Source organism: Chiloscyllium punctatum, chromosome 30 (genome assembly GCF_047496795.1).
Source record: "Chiloscyllium punctatum isolate Juve2018m chromosome 30, sChiPun1.3, whole genome shotgun sequence".
Classification (NCBI taxonomy): domain Eukaryota; kingdom Metazoa; phylum Chordata; class Chondrichthyes; order Orectolobiformes; family Hemiscylliidae; genus Chiloscyllium; species Chiloscyllium punctatum.
The window spans coordinates 46199027-46222487 of NC_092768.1; the positions used below are offsets into that span (position 1 = coordinate 46199027).

The 23461-nt window shown below is 44.0% G+C and overlaps 1 protein-coding gene and 1 pseudogene across 7 annotated transcripts in view; one reads left to right on the forward strand and one right to left on the reverse strand.

The window, feature by feature from the left end:
- Window positions 1-23461, reverse strand: part of LOC140455675 (uncharacterized) — a 94257-nt pseudogene that overhangs the window by 65494 nt on the left and 5302 nt on the right.
- LOC140455646 (uncharacterized) overlaps window positions 16095-23461 on the forward strand; it is a 285832-nt gene continuing 278465 nt past the window's right edge. For all 7 annotated transcript variants that reach the window (XR_011952919.1, XR_011952920.1, XR_011952917.1 and 4 more), the window contains exon 1: window positions 16095-16268. The gene's annotated coding sequence lies outside the window, so the exon portion shown is untranslated. The remainder of the gene's footprint in view (window positions 16269-23461) is intronic.

The window sequence follows — 23461 nt, forward strand, 5'->3', positions numbered from 1 at the left end:
GACCAGAGAGTAGTGATACAAATGGCCATCCTGACCGAGGAAGAGGAGAGAGAAATAGAACCCACGATATGGGCTCGGGAAGGGAATCGCAGAGGATTACAAATATCTCCTTTGGAAATCAGTTTAAAGAGAGGGGGAGGCCCCTGGTAATCCAGAACACGATTGCCTTGATATTATTGAATATCAGACGAAAGTGCGGATGGACTGAAGGGACATCCCGCTCTATGCGGGAGCTCGGTTGTTTATCGACGGGTCCTCCCGGATGATTGAGGGAAAGAGACATAATGGAGATGTTGAATAAAATGATGATGCAAGAGATTATGACTGTCCTACGTCAGGGGAGTCATTGGGAAGTACAAGCAATGTGTAATTTAGTCTTAAGGAAATATGGATGCAAAGGGATATATACGATAGCAAAACAGATGTGTGAGGGATGTATAACATGCAGAAAGGTAAACAAGAAGGTGCTAAGGAAACAAGTCCCAGGAGGGAGTGACAATATTTCTGTTGAATAAAGGGAACTATGGAGCTATGAGGGAGGAGCTGGCCAAAGTTCAATGGTGCAATACCTTAGCAGGGATGACAGTGGAGGAACAATGGCAGATATTTCTGTGTATAATGCAGAAGATGCAGAATCAGTTCATTCCAAAAAGGAAGAAAGATCCTAGGAGGACGCATGGGATGCCGTTGCTGACGAGGGAAGTTAAGAAAAACATAAAGTTAAAAGAGAAAAAGTATAACATAGCAAAGATAAGTGGGAAAACGGAGGACTGGGAAGCTTTTAAAGAACAACAGAGGATTACTAAGAAGGTAATAGACAGAGAAAAAATGAAGTACGAAGGTAAACTGGCCAAAAATATAAAGGAGGATAGTAAAAGCTTTTTTAGGTATGTGAAAGGCAAAAAAATGGTTAAGACTAAAATTGGGCCCTTGAAGACAGAAACAGGGGAATATGTTATGGGGAACACAGAAATGGCAGGAGAATTGAATTGTTACTTCAGATCTGTGTTCACTGGGGAAGACACAAGCAATCTCCCTGAGGTAACAGTGGCTGAAGGACCTGCACTGAAGGGAATTCATATTTGCCAGGAATTGATGTTGGAGAGACTGTTAGGTCTGAAGGTTGATAAGTCCCCGGGGCCTGATGGTCGACATCCCAGGGTACTGAAGGAGGTGGCTCGAGAAATCGTGGATGCGTTGGTGATTATTTCCCAGAGTTCGATAGACTCAGGATCAGTTCTTGCAGATTGGAGGGTGGCTAATGTTGTACCACTTTTTAAGAAAGGAGCGAGAGAGAAAGCAGGAAATTATAGACCAGTTCGTCTGACCTCAGTGGTGGGAAAGATGCTGGAGTCTATTATAAAGGATGAAATTATGACACATCTGGAGTCCCAAGAGTAGTAAAAGGATAGGTCAGAGTCAGCATGGATTTATGAAGGGGAAATCATGCTTGACTAATCTTCTGGAATCTTTTGAGGATGTAACTCTGAAGATGGACGAGGGAGATCCAGTAGATGTAGTGCACCTGGACTTTCAGAAAGCTTTTGATAAAGTCCCACATAGGAGGTTAGTGAGCAAAATTAGGGCGCATATTATTGGGGGCAAAGTACTAACTTGGATTGAAAGTTGGTTGGCTGATAGGAAACAAAGAGTAGTGATAAACGGTTCCATTTTGGAATGGCAGACAGTGATCAGTGGGGTACCGCAGGGATCAGTGCTGGGACCACAGCTTTTTACAACATATATGTTAATGATATAGAAGATGGTATTAGTAATAACATTAGCAAATTTGCTGATGATACTAAGCTGGGTGGCAGGGTGAAATGTGAGGACGATGTTAGGAGATTACAGGGTAACCTGGACAGGTTAGGTGAGTGGTCAAATGCATGGCAGATGCAGTTTAATGTGGATAAATGTATGGTTATCCACTTTGGTGGCAAGAACAGGAAGGCAGATTACTACCTAAATGGAATCAATTTAGGTAAAGGGGCAGTACAGAGAGATCTGGGTGTTCTTGTACACCAGTCAATGAAGGTAAGCCTGCAGGTAGATAGTGAAGAAGGCTAATAGTATGCTGGCCTTCACACCAAGAGGGATTGAGTATAGAAGCAAAGAGGTTCTTCTGCAGTTGTACAGGGCCCTGGTGAGACCACACCTTGAGTACTGTGTGCAGTTCTGGTCTCCAAATTTGAGGAAAGGCCTTCTCGCTATTGGTGTGCAGCGTAGCTTCACGAGGTCAATTCCTGGGATGGCAGGATTACCTTACACTGAAAGACTGGAGCAACTGGGCTTGTATACCCTTGAAATTACAGGCAAATTAGCCTAACCTCGGTTGTTGGTAAAATTCTAGAATCCATCATTAGGGATGAGGTTTCTAAATTTTTAGAAGAGCAGAGTCTGATTAGAACAAGTCAACATGGATTTAGTAAGGGGAGGCCATGCCTGACAAATCTGTTGGTATTCTTTGAAGAGGTGACAAGTATGTTAGACCAGGGAAACCCAGTGGATGGGCTCTATCTAGACTTCCAAAAGGCCTTTGATAAGGTGCCACACGGGAGGCTGCTGAGCAAGGCGAGGGCCCATGGTGTTCGAGGTGAGCTACTGGGATGGATTGAGGATTGGCTGTCTGACAGAAGGTAGAGAGTTGGGATAAAAGGTTCTTTTTCAGAATGGCAGCCGGTGACAAGCGATGTCCCGCAGGGTTCAGTATTGGGGCCACAGCTGTTTGCATTATATATTAATGATCTGGATGAAGGGACTGGGGGCCTTCTATCGAAGTTTGCAGATGATACGAAGTTAGGTGGACAGGCAGGTAGTCCTGAGGAAGTGGGGAGGCTGCAGAAGGATCTGGACAATTTGGGAGAGTGGTCCAGGAAATGGCTGATGGAATTCAACGTGAACAAATACGAGGTCTTGCACTTTGGCAAAAAGAATAAAAACACAGACTACTTTCTAAACGGTGAGAAAATTCGTAAAGCCAAAGTACAAAGGGATCTGGGAGTGCTAGTCGAGGATTCTCTAAAGGTCAACATGCAGGTTGAGTCCGTGATTAAGAAAGCGAATGCAATGTTGTCACTTATCTCAAGAGGGTTGGAATATAAAAGCACCGTTGTGCTACTGAGACTTTATAAAGCTCTGGTTAGGCCCCATTTGGAGTAATGTGTCCAGTTTTGGTCCCCACACCTCAGGAAGGACATACTGGCACTGGAACGTGTCCAGCGGAGATTCACACGGATGATCCCTGGAATGGTAGGTCTAACATATGAGGAACGGCTGAGGATCCTGGGATTGTATTCATTGGAGTTTAGAAGATTAAGGGGAGACTTAATAGAGACGTACAAGATAATACATGGCTTGGAAAGGGTGGACACTAGGAAATTGTTTCCGTTAGGTGAGGAGACTAGGACCCGTGGACACAGCCTTAGAATTAGAGGGGGTAAATTCAGAACAGAAATGCGGAGACATTTCTTCAGCCAGAGAGTGGTGGGCCTGTGGAATTCATTGCCGCAGAGTGTAGTGGAGGCCGGGACGCTAAATGTCTTCAAGGCCGAGATTGATAGATTCTTGTTGTCTCAAGAAATTAAGGGCTACGGGGAGAATGCGGGTAAGTGGAGTTGAAATGCCCATCAGCCATGATTGAATGGCGGAGTGGACTCGATGGGCCGAATGGCCTTACTTCCACTCCTATGTCTTATCGTCTTATGGAGTTTAGAAGACTGAGAGGGGATCTGATTGAGACATATAAGATTATTAAAGGATTGGACACTCTGGAGGCAGGAAACATGTTTCCGCTGATGGGTGAGTGCCAAACTAGAGGACGCAGCTTAAAAATACGGGGTAGACCATTTAGGACAGAGATGAGGAGAAACTTCTTCACCCAGAGAGTGGTGGCTGTGTGGAATGCTCTGCCCCAGAGGGCAATGGAGGCCCAGTCTCTGGATTCATTTAAGAAAGAGTTGGATAGAGCTCTCAAGGATTGTGGAATCAAGGGTTATGGAGATAAGGCAGGAACAGGATACTGATTAAGGATGATCAACCATGATCATATCGAATGGTGTTGCAGACTCGAAGGGCAGAATGACCTACTCCTGCACCTATTGTCTATTGTCTAACCTGGGCTAAGACCATTCCAGAGCATCCAGGTAGATTATACCGAATTATCCTGAGTGGGAAGACTGAGATATATGTTGGTAATAGTTGATCATTTATCTGGATGGGTGGAGGCGTATCCTCTGGCCACTGCCACCACAAGTGGGGTGTCCAAGATAATACTTGAACACATAGTTCCCAGATACGGGATAGTGGAGTGTATAGATTTGGATCAGGGAACTCACTTTACTTCCAAGGTACTCTAGGAAACGATGAAGGGGTTAGGAATCTCCTGGGAGTTCCACACCCCTTGGTACCCACCTTCATCAGGAAAGGTTGAGAGAATGAACCAGACACTCAAGAAGCAGTTATCTAAATTAGTAGTAGAAACCAGACTCCCTTGGACTAAATGTTTACCTATAGCTCTCTTGCGAGTGTGGACGGCCCCAAGGAAAGATTTGGGGCTGTCCCCTTATGAGATATTGTTTGGCCTGCCCTATCTGGGAACAAAAGGGGAACTGCCAATCCCAGAAACTAGAGATTTGTTCTTAAAGAAGTATATACTGGGCTTGTCCTCCTCTTTGTCTTTCCTCAGGAAACAGGGTTTATTGGCACAGACTCCGCCTCTTGAATTCACCGTTCATCCGATTTGACCGGGAGATTGGGTCCTAATTAAGTCATGGACAGAAACTAAATTGCAACCGGATTGGGAGGGACCGTACCAGGCTCTTTTGACTACCGAAACGGTGATACACACGGCGGAGAAAGGCTGGACTCACTACACCAGGATTAAGGGACCAGTGGAATCTCCAGTTGAGGAAGAAGTCTGGACAGCCGAATCAATACAAGAAACACTGAAACTCAGGCTAAAAAGACTTTAAGTGACTGATTATACCGTGGCGACGCAAGCGCTGGATGGTTTTTTTATACATTGCATGTAAAGTCTCTCGATGCTTCAATACTATTGTAGAATGCTGGGGATGCTTAGAGTTATGATATTAGCTTTCTTAGTATTGGGATTTTGTCAAACATCGTCTTCATATTTGTTATTAACGGTCACTGAGTCTGATAATCCACAAGTAATAGACGCTGATGCATGCAGCTTAGTAAATTGTGGGGATGTAGATAATCAGAGACAGTACCACAGCTCAGAGATACATCTTAAGTCCTATGGGGATAGCCTCGGGGATGGTACTTGGTATAATGGTCTCGTCACAGTACACTGGGCCCCCTTCCGACCAGCTCTCGATTGCCCGATAAAAAGTGTAACCCAATATACCTAACGATAAAGAAAACCACATGGCACGAAGAGATTCTGGGGGGGGGGGAGACACCCATCAGGTACAATTAAATGAAACATTTGGGATAGAAATGAAAACAAACGGGTAGGATTTCTCGGGCTGTTGTTTCCGAATTAGCGTAGGACAGGGAAAACGGGTAGAACTACTGGAGAGGAGAAAGTGAGGACTGCAGATGCTGGAGATCAGAGCTGAAAATGTGTTGCTGGAAAAGCACAGCAGGTCAGGCAGCATCCAAGGAACAGGAGAATCGACGTTTCGGGCATCAGCCCTTCTTCAGGAATCTGGAACTACTGGATAATAAGGTACAACCTTTCACCCTTCCCGATGACGTTAAAGTAGTTCAAATTATAGAGGTGAAGGACTTGATACAGACCATCGAAATAGAAACTAGATATGGGGATGCAAATGCCTGGGTTGAATGGGTAAAGTGTTCTGTAAAAAGTCTGAACAAGAGCAATTGCTATGGGTGGAAGCGAGACAGGAAGGGCATGAAATGTATGATAGCCCTGTATCAGGATAAGACTGCATGGAATAATAGGAACTGTACCTCCCTATCTCTAATGTTCCCTCTCCTGGAGAAGAAAGCCTTAAAAGCGCCCCCCCCGCCGCTACGTTTTCTGACGCAGTCAGAAATCACACGTTGTGTGTGCGTAGACGAGGTACAAATCGGTCCAGAGATTTGGGGGAGCTGAAATTATGTGTAGAAATTGAGAATGTCATCGAAACGGACAAGGGAGGGAACTACTCAGCACTGAAGATTCCCCGAGCGGATCTGTGGTGGTACTGTGGAGGCAAAATATTGAGACCCACCCTACCTCTGGATTGGAGAGGGATATGTGCAATTGTACAATTGGCAATCCCATTCACCTTGGCATTTGAGAAGGAAAAGATAGCTACAAAAAGGGGGAGGAGTAAGAGATCACTGTTAGACACCTCTTTTGATGATAGGATTTATTTAGACTCTATAGGAGTTCCTAGAGGGGTACCAGATGAGTACAAGGCTCATAACCAAATTGCAGCAGGTTTTGGATCAGCTCTATTCTGGTGGGTAGCGGTCAACAAGAATGTGGACTGGATAAACTATATTTTCTATAATCAGCAAAGATTCATCAATTACACTAGGGATGCAGTCAAAGGCCTAGCAGAACAGCTTGATGCACCCAGTAGAATGACCTGGGAAAACAGAATGGCCTTAGATAGGATCTTAGCTGAAAAAGGGGTTGTATGCGTGATGTTAGGAGGGAGCTGATGTACTTTTATTCCAAATAATACAGCACCTGATGGGTCAATCACTCGTGCCTTGCGAGGATTGACCACCTTGACAGAAGAACTAGCCGAGAATTCAGGAGTAGACACATCACTCACGGGATGGCTGGAATCATGGTTTGGGAAATGAAAGGGAGTGGCAGTCTCCATCCTCACCTCCCTAATAGTGGTAGCAGGGGTACTGGTAGCAGTTGGCCGTTGTATCATACTTTGTGTACGGGGACGAACCCAACAGCTGATTGAGACAGCCTTGGCAAAACAGATGCCCCTAAAAGGTAATCAGGCAGAGGAACTCTATCTCTTGAACAATGAGGGGGATAAGTGACCTTGAGGCCAAGATGGATGAAGTCTCAGGGATGATGCTTGCAAATTTGGGGCAACATAGGAGAGAAATACAGAAAACAACAATTATTTTAAAAAAGGGGGATTGTGAGAGGCGCTTGTAAATGTTGTTGTTTCTGCAAATATCACAATGCGGAATCATGGAGGGGTGGTGTATGTTAAGCTAGATATGCTTGCACAAACAGCTACAAGTAGCTGCATCTTGCATCTGCAGAAATCGCAAGGCGGAATCATGAGGGTGTATACCAAGAAATAACTAACCGAAAAGGGAGGTGGTCGACTGGTAGAAACAGAAGTATTGACATGACAGTTGCAATTGTCACGCACATAGGGAGTTGGTATGAACAAGATAACCAAATAAGACCCAGTGTTGCATCAGCAAAAGTAATAAGACCCAGCTATCAAGGGCAGGGGGTGGGTGGGGGTGAGGGGGTTGCACGCTAACAACAAGCCACAGACAGATGTGGTAAGCCGATTAGGTTAGCAGATGCACAGAGCAATACAACTGTCACATATGAGGTAAAAGGGGAGGTACAAGGAGGCTCATAGAAAACTGTATAAATGTGCAATAATATTATTCAGAAGTGTGCCTACTTTGTGGTCACCCAGGCTTGCAAGAACATATGAATAAGAATTTGACTCGGACTGAAATCATTGAACAGTGCGCTTCGTTTCTCACACTTTGAAAAGAATAAAACTCCCAAAAGAGACAGCTTACTGGCTGAGTTCTATTCAGGTCTTCAGGACTTAGTTAGTCAGGACCTGCTGGAAAGGTATGGCAGTATGCTTCTGGCAGGTAGCATGTGCAAATCCCTGGTATTATCACCTAAACGGAGGCAGAAAGATCCTTGAGAGCCTTGCGTTCCTTCGGTATAATATTAACTATATGTAGGACATGGGGTGGATGCCTGCCTCATCAGCCTGAACCGGGAAAGGTCTTTGACAGGATACTACATGCCTACATGTGGGACATGCTTTCAAAATGAACTTTGGGGAGGGAATCTGCAATTGGATCTGACTGCTCTATATCAACATTAGAAGTGCTGTCTCAATCAATGTGTGGAAATCAGCAAGTTTCTTGATCAGATTTGGAGTCAGGCAGGGCTCTTCTGCTTTGTTTGTGTGTTGTTTAGAGCCTTTTACCAAGTCCTTCAGGAAGGATGTGAGCCTGAGAAGATGACTATTCCAAGCAGCAGAAGCCTGCAGGTCAATGCCTCCCTGTACATGGGCAAAGTTGCCATTTTCTACTCAGTTCTGCTGTCAGTGCACAGACTCATGAACAGCTGCAACCCAGCTGAACTGGCCTCAAGAGCCAAGAGTCAAAAAATGTGGTGCTGGAAAAGTACAGCCAGTCAGGCAACATCTGAGGAGCAGAAGAGTTGACATTTCAAGCATAAGCCCTTCATCAGGATTGAGGAGGTGCTCAAGGGGGTTGAGAGATAAATGGGAAAGGGAAGGTAGCTGGGAATGCAACAGGTAGATGAATGTGAGGGGTGGTGGTGATAGGTCAGAGTGGAAGGTTGAGCGGGTAGGTGGGAAGGAAGATGGGTAGGTAGGACAATTCAAGAGGGCGGTGTCAAGTTGGAAGGTTGGATTTGGGATAAGATGGGGGCAGGAGAGATGAGTAAACTGGTGAAATTGACATTGATCCTATGAGGTTGGAGGGTCCCAAGGCGGAAGATGAGGCATCAGGTGGCTAGAAGTTGGCAGTGAGGGAGGCCCAGGACTTGCATCTCTTTGGCGGATTGGGAGGGGGAGTTACAATGTTCGGCCACAGAGCAGTGGGGTTGTTTACTGCGTGTGTCCCAGAGACTTCTGAAATGTTCTGCTGGTTGGTGTCCTGTGTGATATTAAATGGCTAGGGGTTGTCTTGTGAGCATTACGATGTGTGATTTAAAGATCTTGTATAAAGGAAGGACCGTTACCTTTGTTCAGAAAGAGCTTTCCTGGACATACCTCACAAGCATGGCGAGGAGTGTTCAGGGTTTCTCCAAAGCTTGTTCTGCTCTGTGCTTAATCAATTTTGCTTGTTCACAGAAGTTGGCGTTTGCAGTTGCATCAAGTGTGTAAGGATCTCAGGAGTAAAGGAGCATAACATTTGGTGGCAGCAGTGGGATTCCAACATACACGGAGCTTCCAGGTGGACTGAATAAGTGATCATCTGCATGGTGGTTGCGTGAGACGGTTGGGCCCACAAAGTAAGATTTACCTTTATTTCTCTCCTAAACCTACCACTCAGTCACCCTCTCGTCCCCCGGACTCTGTGGTGATGAAATCTCTGAGGTAACTTACGCACTTGCACATCAATGAGTTCGCTTTCAGACTCATAAGTTACTGAGTTTAATTTGGGTTTGAGTCCCTGGACATATAGCGTAAGAAAAGCGGTTTGAGTCCCCGTGAGAAGTAAAGTGAGAAAGGGATTTGGGTCCCCTAGATAAAAGGGGGTTAAAGTCCCTCAGAAAAAGATTAGAGTCCTCTTGTGGTGAGGTTTGAGGCTCCAGAGCATAGTATAAAAATAACTGCTGTGTCTGTATCTGCCTTAGACTGGTTGTTCGGAGGGGAGATCCCCCATGCGAAGATCAGGACCCCGAAGTGAATATGGAGACTACAGGCACAAGGTTTGAGGCCTTGGACCACATAAAGTTAGAAATCAGAAACTTCAAAGAAAAATCATCGAAACAAAATTTGGTACTTATTAAAGTTATCGCCTGATCGTCCACACCTCCCCTTAGGAGTACTTTTAGGACAACATGGCGTCACCGGGAAAGGGGAAGAAAGTGGAGCTGATCCACTTGGATCCCAACACTGAAGTGCATTGACTGCTGGAGAAGCTTTGTCTGGGTTTTTGTTGTGGGAGTCTCAGGTTCTGGGCTGTGGACTCAACTCTGGGGGAGTCATTCTTCTGGGGGAGGGGGTGGCCTGGACTGCAGCGCCATGTGGTCCGCTGCGAGGGTTTTATCTTTTCATAAGTGTAAGTTCATTGAGAGTTTGCAAAAAAATGAGAAATACTGAAATTAAGGTTATAGTAATACTTGGGTCGAAAAGGAAGTTTCAATGTAAATTATGCCATACTGCATGTATTGTGGATATTTAAATATTGTGGTTTGTTAAAATACTGGTTCAGAAAATATCAAAGTAACTGATTTGCCTTATTTGAATTAGGATCTCAATTCAATGTCTTTTGTGGGCTATATACTCGGGCAGATTTTGTTTTTACATTAAAATTATATATTATGACCTTTCTAAAATTATCAAACTTGTAACCTTAAAACAAATTGATTGAGGACCTTGAGCCCCTGATTTTTTTGAAATTCTACAGTGTCTGTTTAAAAAAAAACCAATTGTGTCAGTGGTCATGCCTTAGCTAGATGAGAATATTGTATTAAAATACCTTTGCTGTTATTTTAATGCAGAGTGTTCACAAAAAGTAGAGTGCATTTTAATTTTGATGTTTTGTTAAGATTTTAGAGAATATTAGAACTTGAGGCTGAGCTGTTTCAGTTCTGTCAGTTATTGTTAAGACTTCATTGGCCCCCTTCATATTGCAAATTCAAAGAATATTGATCTCTACCAAAGTTGCCACTGTAATTCTGACTGTCTTATTTGGGAAGTTTCATTTGGAGAACACGTTTTAATATATCCTGCATTTGTTTGAGATTTGATTTGAGATATTTGAGATTTAAATCTGAATTGAAACTGCCTCTTCAATGGCTAAAACACAGGAAACATTTTGTTATTTTTCTTGCTGTTACAGATTTTTGAAATACTTTTCCTGATAGCTTTCACATTTCCTGAAGAAGGGCTTATGCCTGAAATGTCAATTCTCCTGCTCCTTGGATGCTACCTGACCTGCTGTGGTTTTCCAGCAACACATTTTCAGCTTTCACATTATCCAAGTATTAACTTGTTAAAGGAAAATAATTTTTGATTAACCTGAACGGAGTATCCAAGGGTTTGATTTTAGGACCATTGTTTATAAATGACTGAATTGTTTAGGCAGTACAATTTAGAAGTTTATGGATTGTATAAAACTTGATAATATCATAAAGTAGCGAACAGAGTAACAGACTTCAAGACAACTGAGAATGTTGAAGTAGGCAGACACAAATTAGTGTGGTTAAATGTGTGACTATCTTCATACTGATACCCACCTTGGCAAGGAAGGAATGAAAGAGGAAATGCAAAGATACTTTCAGGAGCTATCATCATCTCTAGAGTTTCTCCATTCACAGGTAAAGCACACCTTCGGACCACCGCCCACCCCTCCCCAACCTAATCCAACAAATTCAATCAGCTCCGCAGTCATGAGAACGGAAAGTGAAGAAGCTAACAATGGGGAGGAGGAGGTCCATATGCTTTTTGTCAGTGGCTTTCCTACAGGTGTTAAACCACGTGAACTTTACCTTCTCTTTCGATCATTTAAGGGATATGAAGGTTCACTGATCAAGCTAACATCAAAACAGCCAGATGGTTTTGTTACATTTGATGGACAAGCGGGAGCTGAAGCAGCAAAGAATGCTGCATTCGCCTACCCTTCTGCTGCAGCTGCTCCACTTCATGCTCAGATGCACTGGTATCCTCCATCTGAAGCGTCTCCGCAAGGATGGAAGTCTCATCAGCTTTGTTCAGTATTTAACTGCCCTTATCCAAGAATTCAGATTTCTCCAAGGAGTGATGTGCAAGGACAGACTAGATTTTATTTTCGGGTTAGAGTTTACCGAGGGAGATTTTGGATAACTGGCTCATTTCCACTCAAATTGGATAGGGCGGAGTGGTCATTAAGTACTGTGGATTTAAGAACTTTACTAGTGAACTTTTTTAATGTGGGAGGATCCTGTAGATCCTATCTACTGCATGGACATATAATTTTTGTTGTTATAATCATTGCATGTTGTGCATCAATAACTTACTTAAATACTGGCAGTAAGATTCTTATGAAGAAGACAGTAGTGCCATCTAGGTGGTTATCATGGAATGATAAAGGAGGGAATGTAATATTTAAGAGTTAACTTGCTTTGCTGACCTGTAAAATTGAATGCCCCGGACGGAGGGTGGATGTCTCTGTTCTATAGATAGAATGTAAGTGAATTCACATTGTCATTCCTTGCCAGATCCATTTGCATCATCATTACCTGATTAGATTAGATTAGATTCCCTATAGTGTGGAAATAGGCAATTCAGCCCAACCAGTCCACAGTGACCCTCCGAAGAGTAACCCACACAGACCCACTTCCCTCTAACTAATGCACTGAACACTATGGGCAATTTAGCATGGCCAATTCACCAGGCCTGCACATCTTTGGACTGTGGGAGGAAACCGGAGCACCCGCAGGAAACCCACGCAGACATGGGGAGAATGTACAAACTCCACCCAGGCAGGAATCGAACCTGGGACCCTGGTGCTGTGAGGCAGCAGTGCAAACCACTGAGCCACCTATTCAGAAATCAGTTGGAACATTGCAATTAAAATTCGGACAAAAAAAATTCACACAGGATCTGTCCATTAATGGATGATTTGCATTACCTTGTTTCTGGAGGTGAGGTGGTCACTGGATTGTGTCTTGAGTGGCATGTGACTGTGAGGGAGTGGCTGGAGGTTGTCTTGTGGGTATTACTGACTGTGATGTAAAGATTTTGCATAAAGGAAGGACTCTTTCCTTTGTTCAGATAGAGCATTCCTGGACATGCCTCGCAATCATTGCGAGGAGCGTTCAGGGTTTCTCCTATGCTTCATCCGTTCAGAGCTTAATAAATGTTGCTTGTTCATAGAAGTTGGAGTTTGCAGTTGCATCAAGTGTGTAAGGATTTCAGGAAAAGAAAGAACTGAACACCTGTTGCCCCAATTAGAGGAGACCACATCAAGAGCAATGGACACAAAAAGTGACGTGTGTGGAGGTGCACAAAAATCTGTCAAATAGAGTCATAGAGATGTACAGCACGGAAGCAGATCCTTAGGTTCAACCGATCCATGCCGACCAGATATCCCAACCCAATCTAGTCCCACCTGCCAGCACCCACCCCATATCCCTCCAAACCCTTCCAATTCATATACCCATCCAAATGCCTCTTAGATGTTGCAATTGTAACAGCCTCCATCACTTCCTCTGGCAGCTCATTCCATACACGTACCACCCTCTGTGTAAAAAGGTTGTCCCTTATGTTTCTTTTATATCTTACCCTAAACCTATGCCCTCTAGTTCTGGACTCCCCCACCCCAGGGAAAAGACTTTGTCTATTTATCCTATCCATGCCCCCTCATGATTTTGTAAACCTCTATAAGGTCACCCCTCAGCCTCCGACGCTCCAGGGAAAACAGTCCCAGCCTCTTCAGCCTCTCCCCATAGCTCAAATCTTCCAATGCTGGCAACATCCTTGTAAATCTTTTCCGAACCCTTTCAAGTTTCAAGTTTCCGATAGGAACAAGACCACAATTGCACGCAATATTCTGACAGTGGCTTAACCAATGTCCTGTACAGCTGCAACATGACTTCCCAACTCCTGTACTCAATACTCTGACTAAAAAAGGAAAGCATACCAAACGCCTTCTTCACTATCCTATCTACCTGCGACTCCACTTTCAAGGAACTATGAACTTGCACTCCAAGGTCTCTTTGTTCAGCAACATTCCCTAGGACCTTACCATTAAGTGTATAATTCCTGCTAAGATTTGCTTTCCCAAAATACAGCACCTCGCATTTACCTGAATTAAACTCCTTCTGCCACTTCTCAGCCCATTGGCCCATCTGATCAAGATCCTGTTGTAATTTGAGGTAACCTTCTTCGCTGTCCACTACACCTCCAATTTTAGTGCCATCTGCAAACTTACTAACTGTACCTCTTATGCTCACGTCCAAATCATTTATATAAATGACAAAAGGTAGAGGACCCAGCACCGATCCTTATGGCACCGATCCTTCTTCAAAAAACTCAATCAAGTTTGTGAGATATGATTTCCCAAGCATAAAGCCAGGTTGACTATCCCTAATCAGTCCTTGCCTTTCCAAGTACATGTACATCCTGTTCCTCAGGATTCCCTCCGACAACTTGTCCACCACCGATGTCAGGCTCACTGGTCTATAGTTCCCTGGCTTGTCCTTACCGCCCTTCTTAAGCTGTGGCACCACGTTTACCAACCTCCAGTCTTCTGGCACCTCACCTGTGACTATTGATGATACAAGTATCTCAGCAAGAGGCCCAGCAATCACTTCTCTATCTTCCCACAGAGTTCTAGGGTACACCTGATCAGGTCCTGGGGATTTATCCACTTTTATGCATTTCAAGGTCAGGACTTCCTCCTCTGTAATATGGACATTTTGCAAGGTGTCACCATCTGTTTCCCTACTTTCTATATCTTCCATATCCTTTTCCACATTAAATACTGATGCAAAATACTCATTTAGTATCCCCCCTATTTTCTGCGGCTCCACACAAAGGCCGCCTTGCTGATCTTTGAGGGGCGATAATCTCTCCCTTCTGGAAGGATCCTTTGGGACCTTGAATGGAGGTGAGAGGGGTGGTGTGGGTGTAGGTTTTGCACTTCTAGTGGTGGCAGGGGTAGTTCCGGGAGTGGAGGGTGGGTTGGTGGAGGGTTTGGAGCTAACAAGGGAGTCACGGGGGAATGGTCTCTATGGATTGAAGATCATGGTGAGGAGGGAAATATGTCTCTGGTGGTGGGGTGGCAGAAATGGCAGAGGATGTTGTGTTGTATCTGGAGGTTGCTGGGTGGAAGGGAAGAACCAGGAGGGTTCTGTCCTTGTTGGAGGGGTGGGGTTCAAGGGTGGAAGTGCAGGTATTAGAGGAAATGCACTGGAAGGCATTGTTAACCACGTGCGAGGGAAGCCGAGGCAAAAGTGAGGCCATATTCTTTGGGAATTGGACCATTGATCCTTTAACCCTCAATGTCAGGACAGATGATGTGAAGGTGCTGGAAATATAGTTCAGAGGGGCTGAGGTGTTTGCAAAAGCTTGAGAGGAGTGATTCATTAGGCTGAGGCAGAAACTGGGCAGATGGTAATAGTGCTTCCTCTCCACTGCAGGTATAAACATGGGCATCAGGTGTGAGGAACTCTCAGTGTTGTCACATGTGGCCCAGGTCTGGCCCATTCCCCGAAGCTGTGCCTTTGCAGTCACTCAAACCATATTCCACTTCATTTAGAAGTCAATGATGGACCATATCCACAGGGACACTGTGTACAAAACTCTGGATGGCGGGAAGAGTGGCTGCACCAAGCTGTGCATGGATCTTTGACACACAAACACCAAGTGTCACTACGTACTGAGATTCTACATGTCCCCAGTGTTGCAAAGGATGTGCCTGGCCTCAACACTGTGGAATGCTCCAACTAGTTGAACTATTCAGTATTAACTGAAACTTGTGGAAAAATTTGCAAAACACATTTGACCACAAATTCATCAAGACATTGCTTTGCTGGTTGTGAGAAGGGCACTACCCATCAGATTCTTCATGCTGCCTTCAAAGCAGCAGCGCTGGTGAACAGACTGACACTCATTTCCTGCTGGAATGTGCCTTTGCAAAGAAGGTCTGGAGAGAAATGCAGTAGTTTTTGTCGAGGTTCATCTCAAGCAGCTCCATGACATGGGACTCTGCGCTCGACTGCCTATTCCCCAGGATGCACATGGAGACAAACATTGGCTGCACCAGAGGACCATCAACTCGGTGAAAGGCATTTGAAATTTGTTTAACTTCCAGTGTGAGGAGTTGACTGGCACAATCCAAGGTCCAGGACCAAGTGCTGAGGGACGCATCAAGGTTTTGGGTAGCTGTCACCAAGGCTCAGTGGGAAAAGACCTAATGTCTTTCTGCCAAAGCGTAATGGGGATCCATTCACTTACCAGACCTCCCAGCCATTGCCTCAAAATGTAAATAATTTCTTCCAGCATGAGTTAAACATGCCCTTGTTATTTGCAATTGCACAGTAGCTCCATGGGATGTAAAATTCCAATGCATCATTTGTGTTCCTTTTTTTCCTTGCTAGAAACATTGTACTGAACAATAATTTTTTTTAATGAATCAAGTATATTCTTGCCATTAAAAAAAAAACAATCTGTCCTGAAATGGTGACTCCTCATTTTAAAACAGTGCCCCTTAGTTCTGGACTGACCCACAAGAGGAAACATCCTTTCCAGGTGCTGGTCAAGACCATTCAGGATCTGAGACACTTCAATTACGACATCCTCGATTGTCTAAACTCCAGTGGAAACAAGCCCAGCCTGAAAACCTATCATCATAGGACAATTTACCCACTCCAGGTATCAATCTAGTAGACCTCCTCTGGACTGCTCTCTAATTTACATCCTTACATTAAGAAATCAAAACTGCACATAGTATTCGAGATGAGGTGTCCACAATGTCCTGTATAACTGACACAGAACATCCTTACTTTTATGTTCAATCCCTCTCATAATAAAGAATAGAATTCCATTCACCCTCTAGGTTACATTCTGTACCTGTCACCAGTGTTTTGTGACTAATGCAGTAGATCAAAAGTAAATACCTCTGCCCTTTGGAATTCCACAGTTATTCTCCATTTAAACAATACTCTGCTTTATTTTATTTTTCTGTTGAAATGAACTACTTAATTTTCCCACCTTATATTCCATCAGCCTGATTTTTGCCCACTCACTCCACCTATCTGTAGCTGTCTGCAATCTTGTTATTTATTCTTCGTAACACTTTTCTATTTACTGTGTGTCATGTGTGAATTTAGCTCCCATGCCCTTGCTCCCCTCATCTAACTCATTGATATAAATTGTAAAATGCTGACGCCTTGGCATATACCCGATGGGACTCCCCTTATCGCATCCTGCCAATCAGACAAAGGCCCTTTTTAGCAAACTCTCTGTTCTCTACCAGCCAGCCAATCTTCTATCCACACTAGTATGTTAATCGCTACACCATGAACACCAGCTTTGTGCAGTAATCTGTTTTGATATACCTTATACACCTTATCAAATACCTCTGGAAATCCAAATACTGTACATCTAAAAGTACCCTTTTACTACAGCATTTTTTATACTTTATTAGAATTCTAATAAATTGGTTAAACATGATTTCTCTTTCACAAAATCAAGTGCTGACCCGTAGCCTCCTTCATGATCAATTTTAACAGCTTCCCCACGACAGAATTCAAACCAACTGGCCCATTATTATTCCTGCTTTCTGTTTCCCTCCTGACTTAAATAGTGGGTTATATTTGGTACTTTCCTATCTGATGGCATCTTACTTAATCAAAACTAATAGCAAGGCATTCACTACTTTATCAACCACCTTTTTTTCACAATTTCTTTCCTCGAGCTTTTTGACAGTGATCTGTAATGTGGGGTGGGGGGGGGGGGGGGGGGGGGGAGGTTAGGTGGGAGTGGGAGGCTTTCTGAGTGGGATATATAAAACCTTGGATATGTTTCACGTGGAAGAAAGTGAACACTGTTATGTGTTTCCCATTGTTGGAGTGCAATGACTAAATGACATGACATGATATCAATGTCACTTGATATCCAGGTCCACTTCAAGTATCAAAAAGGTTATCGTTTTACATTGGTGAGGAGACAGTCCCTGGACAGTCAAACAAAAACATAAACTTTTAATACATTTGCTTTTCGCCCACTCTGACTGTGACAAACCAATTGAATTATTAATTGTTACTTACCCATCTAATCAGGTTAATTATGTGGCAACATGATCAGAGTGGTGCTGGAAAGGCACAGTAGGTCAGGCAGCATCCGAGGAGCAGGAAAATCAATGTTTTGGGTAAAAGCCCTTCATCAGGAATTTTGCCCAACACATCGATTTCCCTGCTCTGTGGATGCTGCCTGACCTGCTGTGCTTTTCCAGCACCACTCTAATCTTGACTTTAATCTCCAGCATCTGCAGTACCCACTTCCGCCTGGCAACATGATCAGTCCACAGACAGCTTTAGGTTATCCATGATCATAGGATGTTTACCAGAACCCTTTCAAATCAATTATCCTTGAGCCTTCACAATACATCTTGTCCAGCCATACTCCAGACTTTGCTCTTTCCCTGCATACCCCTGCCTATAGAAAGGGACCTCTTCTATCCACTTCAGTTTAAGTATCCACAAAAATGCAGTTAATTCCCATCATGGCCATCTACTTAAACTTCTTTTTGATATATGGCATGTGGCTACAATTACCTGGGGTCTTCACATCATGTGTGTTAGACATTTCTCTTCTATTCCATAATGAACATCAGACCTTTGAGCAGCCGGGAACGGAATCCTTGATCAGCATTTCCATTTTTAAAAATATATTTATTAGCAATTTTTTTTAACTTTACAAACATATAAAATTGTTGAAAAATACAATCAATAACAAATATCAATATAATAAAAAGAAAACAAACACAAAAAACAATACAACTACTGTCTCCTAACTACTAACCTACCCTCCAATACAAACAAACCCTAACACTGCGCAAAGCAACACCAAAGAAAAAAGAAAAGCAAAAAGAACACAGAATACAGAAGAGCTATGCTCGGCGCAAAGCTCCCAAACAGAGGAACGGGAGCATTGTATGTATACCTATATTAACTCAGGAGACCCACTCCAGGGCCTAAGCCTTGACAAATCTAATCATCCTGGTTAAACAAACGCCCTAGTTAAGACAACTGTCAAATCTGTTTCCAAATAACTCAAGGAGGGCTGCCATGTCTTATAAAAATTGTCTGTTACGTGGTGCACCATGTTTGTAAAAAGGTCCAGGGGAATGTGCTCCGTAATAAATTTCTGCCATCCCAGCAAGCCCGGCGGGTTCTCAGCACCCAGTTCATCAGAATATTCTTCCGTGCACACTATGCAAGAATATTAAATAGTTTCTTCCCATGCCCGTCTAAAGATGGTAAATTCGGTCGACCTAAGAGGAGAGATTTCGGGTCTACTTTGACTTCAGTCCTCAGTACCATCCCTATCTCTCCCACCACAGCGCTCCAATGAACCTGTGGCATGTCCATAAGCAATGGATAAGAGTACTTACACTTATTTTACATTTGGGGCACACTGAAGATGCCCCTTTTTTAAACTTTGCCAGACGGTCTGGTGCCAGATGAGCCCTGTGCAGAACTTTTAACTGTGTAGCGCATGTTCTGTTACAGATTGAGAGTATTCTCCCATATGTTCTCCCATGTTTCAAAAGAGATCTCCATTCCCAGCTCTTGCTCCCAGACCTCACACAACCAGTTAATATCCTGCCAGGCCCTGCCATCCAGCAGACGATAGAGGGCACTAACCGAAAGGGTGCTTGTGGAACGTAGCAACAACCTCTCCAGGTATCAGGCTTGTAGGGCTTAGTGAGAAGCATCGTCTTCTTCTGGATGAAATCCCTAACCTGAAAAAAACCGAAAAGATCTCTGCTGGGCAAACCGTATTTGCGGCTCAGTTGCTCAAAAGACATCATAACCTCCCCATCAAACAAGTCTCCCAAATTAGAAACTCCTCTTGCTGTCCATAGTTTGAACCCTGAATCCATCATCCTTGGTCGGAACCCTGGCATGCCAACTATAGGTGTAAGTGGTGAAGTCTTGGATAAACAACCCTCACTCTGACGCATCGGCCTCCAAGCCTTGACTGAACTAATGACAATGGGGTTCCGGCAATGGTCCATAACTGTCCTCATCTTATCCATGAACAACAGGTTAATAAGAGGACACTTTGCTTGGGAGGCCTCGATATCCAGCCATATTGAGTTTGGATCGTTACCTACCCAATTACAGACAAAGGACAGGAGGGAACTCAATTGATACCTTCTGATGTCTGGGAAATCAACTCCTCCCCCTCCTTGAGGCAACTGCAATTTAGTAAGTTTGATGAGGGCCCGCCCACGATGCCAGACAAAGGAACCAAACCACCCCATAAGCTGCTGCAGCATTGACCTGGGAAACATTACAGGGAGCATACGCATGGGATAAAGCAAACGAGGAAGAACATTCATCTTAATGAGAGATATTCGGCCCAGCCATGAAATTGGAAGAGCCTCCCATCTCTGGAGATCTCCCCTAATATTGTCGAGCAAGTGAGCAAAATTAGTCCGAAATAACAGATCAAACCTGGGGGTAATAAAAATGCCGAGAAATTGGAACCCTGCCTGTGACCACTTAAAAGGAAACTTAGGGCCACCTTCAACTTCTGGTACATCCTTCAGGTTCCCCAAAGGCATAGCCTCCGATTTTGCAAAGTTAATCTTATATTCTGAAATAGCCCCAAATGAATTGATACATTGTCTCAAATGGGTATGGAGGTCATCGGGTTCGATAAAAACAGAAGGACATCATCCGCATACAGTGTAAACTTGTGTGCCCTCGATTCCACTTCCGGAGCGGTTACGTGGACGTTCTGACGAATAGCCTCTGCCAGCGGCTTTATCACCAACATAAACAACAACGGTGAGAGGGGGCAGCCTTGCCAACTACCCCTACCAATTGTAAAATTCCCAGACCTCACCCCATTGGTGATGACCGCGGCCAGAGAGTGGCAATATAAAACCTCCACTCACCGAGCAAAGACTCCACCCAACCCAAACTGTTCTAAGACATAAAAAAGATACGGCCATTCCACCCGGTCAAATGCTTTCTCTGCATCTAAGGAAATCATCAACCCCTGAATCAATCATTGCTGACAAACTTGGACCATATTCAGCAACCTTCTAATATTATTAGAGGACCTACAGCCCCTTATAAAGCCTGTCTGGTCACCTTTAATAATATGGGGCAACACCCTTTCCAATCTCAGTGCCAGGATCTTGGACAGAATCTTGAAATCAGAATTTAATAGAGAGATGGGCCTGTATGAGGGCAATCCTCAGGAACCTTCCCCTTTTTAAGAATTAGGGAAATATTAGCTTCTCTCAAAGATGGTGGTAGGCGTTCATGCATATAGGAGTGATTGTACATCTCCAACATCGGCCCTGACAGAATCCCTAAAAACTCCTGATAAAACTCACCTGGAAGACCATCAGGGCCAGGGGCATTCCCACTCTGAAGTTGTCGAGCTGCCTCCTGTATTTCCTGAACTGTCAAGGGGGCATTAAGGAGAGAGGCCTGTTCTAAGGTTACCCCTGGGAGGTCCAGGTTCTTAAAAAAGGTTTCCATTTAGCCCTCCGGTCCTCACAACCTTCAGACCGATACAATTCAGAGTAAAAGCTCCAAAAATCTCATTTATCTTTTTAGCATCGTATGTAAGGACCCTGGTGCTGTCTCTGATTGCAGTATTGGATTGGGGAGCACGCTTTTTCCTGGTCAGGTATGCGAAATACTTCCCTGGCCTATCCCCATATTTGAACCGCCTCTGTCTCGCAAAAGCAAGTTCTTTCTTTGTGTCTTGTGTGAGTATTAAATTCAATGCAGCCCAGAGGGCCGTGATGCCCTGTAGATTAGTCACCAAAGGCCGCGCAAAATGTGCTGCCTCCATGGCTTTCAACCTCATCTCAAGTAGACGCTGCTGTTCCTCCTTCTGTTGTTTCCGGCTAGCGAATAGGAAATAGCTAATCCCCTAGCAAAGGCCTTAGCAGTCACCCATAGCATGGATGGACTACTAGCCGTGCCTGAGTTGATAGTCAAGAAACTCCTTCAAAACGTATTCCACAAAATTGACTCGGCTGAGAATACAATAGACAGATGAAGGTGAGGGAGAAGGTGATAGGTCAGAGAGGAGGTATATGGGAAAAGTAATGGACAGATCAGGAGGGCAGTGCCGAGTTGGAGGCTTGGGACTGGGATAATGTGGGGAGAGAGGAAATGAGGAAACTGGGGAATCCACATCGATCCCATGTGGTTGCAGGGTCCCAAGGTGGAATATAAGGCATTCCTCCTCCAGGCTTCAGGTGTTAAGGGTTTGGAGATAGAGGAGGCCCAGGACCTGCATGTCCTTGGTGGAGTGGGAGGGGGGAGTTGAAGTGTTACTGCTATACCTGTTTATGTTCTATTGTGTATATTTCACAAGATCCTTCGTGTGTTATCTTAATCTAGTTACTTGGATATACTTCTCCTATGAAGGCACAGGAGTAATTCCTATCAATTACTGTAGTTTACAGTTTAAATTCAATGAGATTATGGAAGCTGCTGTTTCAGCTAAAAATCTTCCCCAGTTTATGTTAAATGAGAACCACTTTCAGCCACATACTGCTTCAGCCAGGGCACCCTAACACCCAGACCCTCATTCTCTTTCTTCCTGACCATTGTCGCTCAACACTTCCCTCACTTTCTTCTTTCTCTCCTCTTCTTCTCCCACACATACTCATTCTCCCTCCATCTCACAACCCCTCCTCCCATCCCTCTCTTTTTCTCTCACTGCCCAGCCCCACATTTCCTCTTGCTCCCCATGCCCCCTATTTAGGTCTGAAAGTTGGATTAGTACACTCAGCTAGTTGTTACTAAACCTCCGGATATCTGACTTAATGTGAACTGAATTCTTTTCAGTACATGGTACATGTTACATGAGTTAACATATACAAAACCAGAAAGCACATCAGTTCTAACTGGGATGGGAAGGGGACTATTTAGTTATAAATAATTAAACAAGACCTAACTCAGCATGGCTTTTGCCCGAAACGTCGATTTTGAAGCTACTTGGATGCTGCCTGAACTGCTGTGCTCTTCCAGCACCACTAATCCTAACTCAGCATGGCAACCAGAATCAGCTGCCAGCATATTCAATAAAAAAAGGGTTTTCAAAATTAAATAGTTACAAACCAAGAAAAAAAATGTATCTTTAACATCAAGGTGCTTAAGCTCTGTGCAAAAGAGAACTGTTTCCACCACTCTCTCTCTCTTTGCAACTCAGAAAAGTTTAGTTTGGGTTTAATTTTCCTCCAATCACAGACTCTGTCACTCCAGCCCTTGCTGCTCCTCCAATCACAAACTCTGTCACTCCAGCCCTTGCTGCTCCTCCAATCACAGATGTTGTTTTTAACCAATGTCGATAACATGGATACCTTGTGATACTTCAAAAGTGAGTTTCCTGCCACAACACTGTATTTTGAATCTTGAACTCGTATCAAGCTTTAAAAAGACTCAAATCCCACCGGTTCCAGTTCTGTCACACTCCATGGCAGCTATTGACCATCTGAAAATCCTTGGTATTGTAAATATATGCCTTAGTATGAAGCATTTAAATGATATATTTGTTTCAGTTATTTATAATACAATACTATGCTTAACTATTAACTAACACAGTGGGTTGTGTAACCCTTGTGGGGACGAACAGACAGTGGAAAAGTACTGAGTACATCTGACTTGTAAAGATATGCTGATGTAACCACACAATAGGAATGACTTTTAACAAAGAGCAGTGTGTACTGGCTGCCATGGTGGCGGTTGGGAGAGCGAGGCAGACAGCGGGGGTGTTGCCGCCCTGTGAGTGCAGATGCAGGACATGTTGTAATCTGTGGTTTTAAAAAAATAACTATTTTGTGCCACCACCTGCAGAAGGAG